We start from the raw sequence: 10,505 nt of genomic DNA on the forward strand, positions 1-10,505 counted from the left end.
CTAGACACAAGCAACAATATTCGTTGACAACTTACGTAAGTATAGAGTTGTTTTAGGCGCCTTGAACACCCCCGCTGACATAGCTGTTTGTTAACGCGTCCGTTTACTGTTTTGTAGGTCAATGGTTCGATTCCTCGTCGAACGTTTTTTTTTTTTTTTTTTCTTTTTTTTTTACGTGAGGGTTTCATTAGCTCCTTTTTTAACGACCAGGGTAAGCACCTGTTCCTTGCTTTCTATCACGCCGACATTTACCGCCCTCTTCCTAAACCCAAAGTAGCTCGTTTTCTCGCACGTTCTCTCCATAGGTTCTCTCTTGAGAAGCCCGCCGTAAAAACAAAACCAAAACAAACGTCAAACCTCTTTACAATATCAGTATATATGTCAATTACTTTATGTGTATTCACTTTTTGTGTTTAAAAACCTTAAATTTAAGTTATAAACACATTTCAGACTTTGAAAGCAGAAAGATAATTACCAACATTACAGTAGTAACACAATTTTCGTCAAACATAGAGGTGCTGCATTTGAAGTCTGGCAACTATCTCTCACTTTTGTGTGTGTTTTTTCATGGCGTTTTGTGCCGAGTGGTTGGTGGCGTGATTTAATCTGTTTTATCTATTTCAAGCTTAAATCATAGTTATAGAAGCTTTATGGGTGATGTCTACCCTTCTAACCTACGCGTGTGTTGAACATGGGGACCCCGGAAGAACGATCATCGCCGGATAAAATACTGCGCGTCAAAAGTGGATGACATTGCATCAGAACAAAGCGTGTTCGTGTGTCCGCGAGATGAAGACGACAGTGAAGGAGAATTTTACGTTGGAAACATCGTTTTTGCTCGGGTAAGTACGCATTTTTTATTATTCTGTATTTGGTTGGAATGAGTTCTGGTGTTTATGGGTCAGTAATTCGCTAGACCCCCATCTCGTTTACTTGTTTGGCGCCCAGTCCACCGTTTCCGCAGAAGTCAGCATCAATTTACGCTGAAGCTAGACCTTGGCTACGATGCTCGCGCTATGGTACACGGCTGCTAATAATTTCACATCACGCAAGGCTCTTTAACACCGGGGCGTTTGTTTATGTGTCTCTCAAACAGTGCCTTTGCGGTTGCAGATCGCAGTCGCAATTTCGCGTGAGTGGCACAACGCTGTGATTAGTCCTCCCTCGTGAATACCCGCGGTATACCAAGAAATAACATGAACAGGAGGTTCCCCGGAAGTGCATGTGAAAACGCGTACACGTGATTCCATGGCTGGCGTCTCGTAGGTGTTGTGAAATCTCTCCCCCCCCCCCTTCACGAATTCCGTGCAGTGCGCTTCGCAGCTATTGCGCTCGCGAGACCGGCGACCGTACGCCTCGCGGTCTTCGGGCCGCGATATGTGTGCTGTTCTCGTGAAGCTCGACAACAGCGAAATTGCCGTACTCGCTCGCCAACGCGCCCCGACAGCGTACGCGTCGACCGGGTGCTGACGGAGTTGTGCTGGAAGAAAAGCAGGCAAGAGATGAGGGCGCACGAGGTGTAGTTAAACATGAGAATTTACAAAGTGCAAGGTGGAGAAAATAGTATGCAAGGGCCGGAAACGGTGAGAGAGTTCGGGCCGCGTGCCAGCGAGCGAGTGCGGTAATTTACGTTGCCGAGTTTCACGAGTCCGGCACGAATATGACGACGCCCGTCTGAGAGTTCATAGAGGTATAGAATTCACATACGTGCAAATTGAAGGTGAAATGCGCGCATGTGGCCTCGCAGGGAGTTAGCATAGTCTCGGGGTAGTGGGGGAGATTTCACAACGCCTACGAGGCGCCTGCCGATTCTGTCAGAGTAGCTCTCGTGAAGTCTGGGGCTTGATATCAGAGGCATATGTATTGTTTAAATTAGTGCAGAAAATTGAGCCAATTCGCAAGTTCTCATTTTCGCAAAACCGCAGGCCATACAGAGACTAACAAAAAAGCTGTAGGCACTCACTCAACTCGATTTATATTGGAGAATTGAACGTGCAGATACAAGTCAGACATTGAAATGGAGGAGCCTCAACTATCACACACCAGTTCCGATTGAAAGCAAGGGATACAGATGAGCTGCTAGCATGCGTTCCATGCAAATTAGCTCAGTAGCTAGCTTTGCATATATCATGCATACCCCACTCACAGTACCTGCGGGTCTAATAAATACATTCTTACTGTGACCTAAATTTCACTTGGGGTGTTCCGGGAATGTTCTTATTAGTGCCTTGGAGGTTACTGTCTTTAAACGATTAAAAATCTACTTGATGTAAGCATTCGTGCTTTGTGTGTGCTCTTCTTGTATTTCAACAAGTGTCAGCACACTCACAGATTATGCACCTGCAGGTGCTGCTGCTGGCTGTCCTGGGTCAGCTGCCTTCCAGTCCAGTTTCAAAGGCTTTGCCAGGGCCTCCCTTGGCCAACCGACACTGCACCTGCTGTACCCAAGTACTGCCTGGCCTTTCGTTGGTGCTCCGTACGCTTTGCCGCCAGGAATGGTCATTCATCCATCATCTGGCCGCTTGGACCACCCGTTCAGAAGTCAGCGCATTTGCTCGACACATCGGTCCAGGCACTGCTGCCATATCGGTGCACCCACCGATTATGTATTTTCAGGTTAGTTATTGCATGTTGTGGAACTTGCCATGATGTATACCTGTTAGCAGTGCTGTGGCCTCTGATTATTTGAAACATTTTAATGAAGCAGTGCTGTGCGTATGGAGCGTGTCATTGCTTAGCAGAGATATTGAAGAGAATCTGGGGCTGACGACTAAAGGGCAAGAAGAGAAATTGAACTGACTTTGAAGCAAGTATTCGTATGTAATCAAGCCAAGCAAACATTTAGGATCTTTCGATATGGTTTTAAACTTGCAATACAAACTGGTCTACTTCAGATCATACTGGTAATAATCATACTATACCGAAAAGTACATCCCGCAGTCTGTAGAATTCTGACAGCGCTTTTTTCGCAGTCTCTCATGACAGGCACTAATCTCAATGGTTGGAAGATAGTCGAGGTAGCACCAGTCTTTAAATCAGGAGACGGTACTTCACCATTAAATTTCCCTAACAAGCACCATATGCAAGGTCAGGAAACATTTCATCCACTCTCAGGTCGCTAATTATTTATAAAATCACAATATCACATTCGAGTATCACCACGGTTTTCACAAGGGTTACTTGAGAAACACAACTTTCAGGATTTGTTCACGATCTACATTGATCCATTGACACAGGCTTACAAACTGCGGTAGTTTTTCTCGATTTTTCTAAAGCATTCAATCGCATTGCACACCACAGACTACTTCTCAAACTTCACCCTAATGTCCTCACTTGAGCAAAAGATTTTCATTCTTCTCAAATGCAGTTTACTTCTAATAACTATATACTTCTTTTGCTCGTGCCACTTTGTTGTCCCCCCAGGCAGGTTGCTTGGTCTATCTTCCATGTTGCATATCCTCCCATGTAAGTCTATTTGCAGATGATGTTGTAATTTATCACACAATTTCTTTCAACTACTACCGTCAATGCTTTCAATCTGATGTTAGCACAATTAACTCCTGGTGCTGCAAATGGCTAATGTCGCTTATCTCTAAAACAAAGTGCATGACTTTAACGGTGGCAAGTCTCGGATTGTAAATACTTATTTCATTAACAACAGCCTGATTACCTCTTGAGACAAAGGTGTTTTGGTAGGCCGGTAGGGGAGGGGGGATTGCATGGTGGATTTCAAAAGGTACATCGATTGGGAAAATAAGACGTGTGATTAATATTTTCATTTGCACTCCAAAACTCGCTTTATTTCATATGTTTAACCCACTGCCGTGGCTAGGGTGGTGTGCTGTGGAGGCGAATGTCGGTTAGATACCGCTTGGTGTAGCCGCTTTTCAGATGGAGGCAACACGTAAAGACGCCCGTGTTTTGAGATTTCGATGCGCACAAAAATACCCAGATGGTCAAAATTAATGCGAAGCCTTCCCCTACAGTGCTCCCCATATCCCAAGTGTAGCTTTGGCGTGTTAAACCACCGTTTTTTTTTTCATGTTTTTGGTATAGTACCAGCTGCTGTAGCAGGTGCAACTTAAAGGTAAAATTATACATAATGTTTCCAAGAGCTAAATATAAAGGCCATATTGAAGTGCGTTTATGGGTCTATCTCATAGCAGTAGTGAAAGGTTATATACTCTGGTGCAGGTTAAGAACGCCAATGGCTCGTGGTGTAGTCCAGTGTTTGACGGAATGCCGTGTAGGCAGGTAGAAGCATTATTGCAGTGATGAAACGTAGGTCACTGACCAAGTCAAGAAAGCCATTTAACGGTTTGTTGCTTGTTCACGGTGAGCATGTGTCGTGGAAAACGAAGCTATATATTGGGCATTACGCGGCGCAATGAGTTTGCATAGATATGGTGCAGATTGCCATCCATTATGTTGATAATGTTGGGCGTCGTCTGAACAATGAGGGACTCGAGCAGTAATCGAGAAGATAGATTGCACTCAGTTGTCAGTAATTTTGTCTTGTTCCAGTCGACCACGTGTCCCGTCCTCTCACGGTGCTCTGCCAGTGGACTTGTTTTTGCATGGCCCTTGTTCACTTCGTTCCAGTGCTGCATTAATCTTCTGTGCAGATTGCCCGTTTCGCCAATGTACACTGATTTGCATTCAGCGCATGGAATCTAATAAACAATACCCGGAAGCTTGGAGCGTGAGAGGGGGTCTCTCACGCTGACAATGTCAGAACGCAGCTTGCTAGTGGGCACATGCACAATGTATGCACTGCGTGTCTTGAAAATGTGTGCGAGAGTTTCACCGATGTGTGGGACGTAGGTAATTGCTGCACGTTTTGATGCAGTCGTTGTCCTGAATATAATGCCTAAAGCATTATATTCAGAAAGAAGCGAAGAGGGCGACTAGCAAGAATCCACATTGACATTAGCAGGCAGAAGCGTCCACAAGGCCTGTGTCAAAACGTGCTGCAATTCTCGTCCTACACATCAATCAAACTTTCGCACGCATTTTCAAGAAACACATTGTGCACATCGTGCAGGTGCCCACTAGCAAGCTATGTTCTGACATTGTCAGCATGAAAGACCCCCTCTCACGCTTCAAGCTTCCAGGTGTTGTTTATGTTTTGAACAAAAAAAGTGCCATTTAAACGTGACACCTCCTTCCTTGCCGATTTCTGATGCCTGATTGTTCAGTTTGTGGGGATACGTTTAGCAGATTGCTCACATGTCTAACCTGTATTTGTGCTTGAGCAGTCAAACGCTGATGTTAGCAGTGAAGTAGGTGAAAATTGTACTTTGATTGTAGTTGTGTGCAGATTACCTACATTGTGTTAATTCGTAGAAAAGCAAAATTGAGGTGGTAACCCTGCTAACTGTTCCGCATTGCAGCATTTTATTATGCGAACGTTAAGGAGTTCAGCTGCTTGTTAAAGGTGAAATAAACAGTGGTACAAAAAGAAGAGCATCTACTAAACAGAAATATCTTCACAATCGCAGGATGCCAACGGTCCGCCTACCAACTTGTGTCCTGCATCGTTTCTGCTGGCTGGAGCGGTTCATGGAGCATTTTCCAGCTTCTCAAAGTTTGTGGTCAAGCGCTCCTCCAAGTGAAAGATGCCGCAGAGGGATCTTTTGTTTTAATGCCACAATTTCACGTGCTGAGCAGCAAATTTACTCGTAAGGCTTTTTAAATATTCATCACCCAAGAGGGCATGTTACCTTCGTCTTCGGTGGAATGTGTCTGCACTCAGGTTATTTGTGACAGAAACAAGTGGACCACGTCATGAGAGTCATTGAGGCCTTGTTGATTGTGCATGCTTCTGAAATGACATTTTCATTAAGCTGAATACTTTCCACATATTACGATTTGTGAACAAATTATGGTAAAAGTCATGATTAGTTGTACTACACTGCAGGAAGGAAATGCCAACATACGTTTTAAGCACCTCTGATATTTCAGATCGTTGGCTGGTGAGCAATAAAACAAAACTGAAATTTTTTTAAAGTAAAATCAAATATTCGTTGTCACCAGTGCATGACCATAGTAAAAGCTATCTAGTCACCAAATTTAGAATTAGACACGAAATGCCAAGAAAAATAGGGAAATAAACTAGACAGCTGGCTACAATAAACCAATTCGTAAAATTCCTCAATGTCTATCAAGTGATGATTCAGGCGGGTTAGTTAAGATGTCAGTGGGTTTACACACCCAACTTGCAGGGAAGCACATGAGCTCCCAATATTAACATGTTTTTAGTGAAGACCGTCTTCCTTCATTAAGCTGCTTTGCACATTGATGCCAGTCTGATAAATGTCCTGAATTTTTGTTATGATCAATCTTTGTATGGGAACCATATATTTTTATATGATGTCGCTGTGTATTTCTGAAACTGCATCTAGTCACTAATTCCAATTTGTCGTGGTCAGGTTTTTTCAACTGATTCGTAGCTTTTTTAACAATTATGGTATATTTTGTGTGCCTAAAGGAATGCCTCATTGCATGTTTAGCCTATGTAGTGTTGAAAGCGGACATTTTGCTTCAAAGTGGAATGTCGGGCTAGCAACAAGGTACTTCGCGTGCTGCTCACTTTCATTCATGCCATTATTTTTTATATTATCATTTAAAATTAAAAGCCAACCAATTTGCTGTCGTTTTAATTTTGTCACCTACTTTATACTTTCTTTTTTTTTCAACTTTGTGTAAGGATTGACTATCCATATTTTTATGATACCAAGGCGTTGGACTGGGCTAGCTGGTACATGTTTGAATGGATGAAAAACCATAGGAAAACCCAGGACACAGAAGAGAACGACGGGACAAACTTGTGCCGTCATTCTGTTTTAACTGTTTCCTGTGTTTACCACTGGTTTTTTATGCATTCAAACATTTTTTATGAGTTTGTTGAACAGTGATTAGTTTAGGTGTGTTCAAACAATTGTTGGCTGCGAAAGCTCCCTGTAGCATTTGTATAAGTGCTCTCTGCTTTTTTTTTTGAGCCAATACCCCACCACCAGTCTTCATGAGGTGGTCTTTTGTAGAAATAAGTTGAAATAAATATTTGTTTGCATTGCTTTACATGTTTTGAAAGAATTTCTTGTTCATTCTTGTTTCATTCAACCCCGTTTCAGAATCCTGCTTAAGGCATTTCCTCTGTTATTTTTTTTCAGAACCAGGAAGGGTGCTCATCCTCGGTTCTTGCTGAAGCAGCAGTATCCATACTTCACACGTGAGCTCTGAACACACAGTAATTATGGTATGAAACATTCTACCAGTATAAGCCTGCTTTGTAGACGTCATTGTAGATGTCAAAGCTCTTGACAGTGTAGTCCAATGTCTGGTGTAACGGGCAATGTCTACAACTTGTAAAAATTAATTTTGTGGCTATAATGTTTGTGATTATTTTAAAATGCACGTCAACTACTATTTAGAATCGCTGTCTAAATTGGCAGCCATTTTCCTGGTGGATACAGAAAGTGAAAAAGCGCATGTGTAGAGATTTCAGTGCACCTTAAATGTCCCAAATTTGCTAAAGCTAATCCAAAGCCCTCCTTGTGGTGCACTTCATATCCCATGTACAGTTTTGCGTAAAAACAGCTAAAAATTTATGATCAATTTAAACTTATTTTAATGTTTTTAAATGCAAATATTCTCAGTTTAAGCTGCCATATTTAGAGTAAAATATTTTGTAACAATTATATAGCTACCAAAGGTTTACAGAAAAGCTTTTTGCTTTTGGTTGTGCACCTTCTTATCAAAAGAAAAATGTTAAGAAAGGCAGAAGAAACCCAACTATGGAAATTAGCAAACCCTAAAGCTGCGGATAGAATGAATGTTTTGTAGAGAATCTTTTGCTAATTTCAGTTCTAGTCAACTCTAAAAAAGTCTATCGACGTAGAATGCTTACCGTGAGGCACCTCGTAATACTAGCCAAAACTAATGGGCCCTGGCTGTTGGCTTTTCATTTGCAACAGTGACAAATGACCCCACATCCACCGGCAGGGACATAATGCAAGGCACCATGTACAAGCTAGCCTCATGATAAAATAATGTTTTCTGAACAATGGCATTACATTTCAACCATGGGCTTCACCAGGGAACTTGTATGCATTGTTCTGTGATGTTTGCAGTTCTTGTTATTGCTATGTGGGGTCATTTAGTTTAAAGGTATGTTTATAAAACTCCAAATACCACCAAACCTTGCAAGTGCTGTACCATATGAATATTTTTCCGTAAAGCAAAAACAATAATGCAAACGAAAATAAATGGCTTGGGTACCCAACTTTTATAAGTAGATTATGAGCCGCAGTACGGAGGGAACTATATTATGAGCCGCATTACGGAGGAAACTATACATTTTGCATTTGGTCTTCCTTGATATTGAACCTTCCTGCTCAGCTCAAGAATAAGGCACTAAACATTGCAGGTAGCTACCTTGATTGGAAGTTTGATGCAATACTAAGAAGCCAAGGGTTTTAAGGTTCAAGGAAGTTTTGTGTGGTTGAAGTGTTGCACACCTAATTGCTTTCACTGCACAGCATGGTTAGGCTCTGCAGTGAATCTCGAAGGATGTGTACTGCAGTTCGGCAAAGTGAACATATAATTGGTTTTTTACGAAGTTTTGGGTAATCAACTACCTCTAAAGTTATAACTGTACTGAGATGTGGCTCCTGACTTTTTAAATTGATGTTTTAACAATCGGTGACACAAGTTCAAGGAAATTATCAGCTGATGTTGAGCTTCAATGGAATGTCTCACAGAACCGAGCTTGGAAAGCACGAATGTTTCATACCATAATCGTGTGTGATATTGTGCAATATGTGGTCTCACACCTGCTGCACCTGTGAACCGAGGATGACGCACCCGTTTTGTACCCCTTTAGGTGGGTGCTTTTGCAGAAGATGCTCCTACAGATTGGGGTGCTAAGTAGCACCCTAGGATACTTTTAGGCGGACAAGGGTGTTTATAAGGCACCTGTCTTCTGGGGTGCTTCACAGAGGGTGCTCCTGCGGCGACAAAATCCAAGCACCCTAAAGGGCGTAAAATATTCAGTTTTTAGGGTGCTCCTGCGGCGACAAGCTGAAGCACCCTTTTGGGCGTAAAAATTTTTAGTGTGTCTAGGCACGGCGACGTTTCGTCCTTCGAGGTAGTCGATCATTACGCGCAAGTCGGGGTCGGCACGCTGCTGGGCGGCTAGGTCGCTCTCCGTAACAACCCCGAAGAACGCGCTGTCTTCATCGGAGTCTTGTGGTGGCGGGTCGACAGGGGCGCGGGACAGGCAGTCGGCGTAGGAGTGTTTCCTCCCGGATTTGTAGACGATTGTCACGTCGAACTCTTGCAGGCGCAGACTCCACCGCCCAAGACGGCCAGAGGGGTCCTTCAAATTGGCGAGCCAACACAGCGCATGATGGTCTGTTACAACCTTGAACGGTCTGCCATACACGTATGGGCGAAATTTTGAAATGGCCCATATAATAGCCAAGCACTCTTTTTCGGAGGCAGAGTAGTTTTTCTCCTCCTTCGACAGACCACGGCTGGCATAGGCGATTACGTTTTCGCACCCGCTTTGTTTTTGGACAAGGACGGTACCCAAGCCTATATCACTGGCGTCCGTGTGTATTTCCGTGTCGGCGTTTTCGTCGAAATGAGCGAGCACGGGCGGGCTTTGCAGATGTTTTTGCAGCTCGCAGAATGCCTTTTCTTGGTCGTCTTCCCAGCTGAAAGGGGTGCTGTCTTTCGTCAAGCGCGTGAGTGGCTCTGCAATGCGTGCGAAGTTTGCGACGAAGCGCCGGTAGTATGCGCACAGTCCAAGAAACCTGCGCACGCCCTTCTTATCTTTCGGCCTTGGGAAGTTCGCTATGGCTGAAGTTTTCAACGGGTCAGGCAGGCCTCCCGCGGCGTTGACGACATGGCCCAAAAACTTCAGTTCCTCGTACGCGAAGCGGCACTTTTCAGGCTTCAGCGTTAACCCCGACGTACGGATGGCCTCGAGTACAGACTGCAACCTTGCGAGGTGTTCGTCGAAAGTCCTAGAGAATACCACAACGTCGTCGAGGTATACGAGGCAGGTGTGCCACTTCAGGCCAGCTAGCACAGTGTCCATGACTCTTTGGAACGTTGCTGGTGCCGTGCATAGCCCAAACGGCATCACCTTGAACTCGTATAGGCCATCCGGGGTTATGAATGCAGTCTTCTCTCGATCTCTCTCGTCCACTTCAATTTGCCAGTAGCCTGTCTTCAGATCCATCGATGAGAAGTACCTCGCATGGCAGAGGTGGTCGAGGGCGTCGTCGATTCGTGGCAGGGGGTACACGTCCTTTTTGGTGATCTTGTTCAATCGCGGTAGTCAACGCAGAACCTCAGTGTGCCGTCTTTTTTCTTCACGAGTACGACCGGTGCAGCCCACGGACTTTTCGATGGCTGTATAATGTCGCCGTTGAGCATGCCGTCGACTTGAGTCCGGATGGCTTCACGCTCGTGTGAAGAGACGCGGTACGGTGACT

At 44.1% G+C, this 10,505-nt stretch overlaps 1 long non-coding RNA gene across 1 annotated transcript; it reads left to right on the forward strand.

Moving 5' to 3' along the window:
• The first annotated feature begins 356 nt into the window (after nt 1-356).
• On the forward strand, nt 357-7,095 carry LOC144166795 (uncharacterized). The gene is made up of 3 exons (XR_013321774.1): nt 357-842; nt 2,347-2,616; nt 5,502-7,095. It is a non-coding gene; the product is annotated as an uncharacterized LOC144166795 (long non-coding RNA).
• The last annotated feature ends 3,410 nt before the right edge of the window (nt 7,096-10,505 follow it).

Source organism: Haemaphysalis longicornis, unplaced genomic scaffold (genome assembly GCF_048455015.1).
Source record: "Haemaphysalis longicornis isolate Haplotype H1 unplaced genomic scaffold, Haemaphysalis longicornis Haplotype H1 scaffold_19, whole genome shotgun sequence".
Classification (NCBI taxonomy): domain Eukaryota; kingdom Metazoa; phylum Arthropoda; class Arachnida; order Ixodida; family Ixodidae; genus Haemaphysalis; species Haemaphysalis longicornis.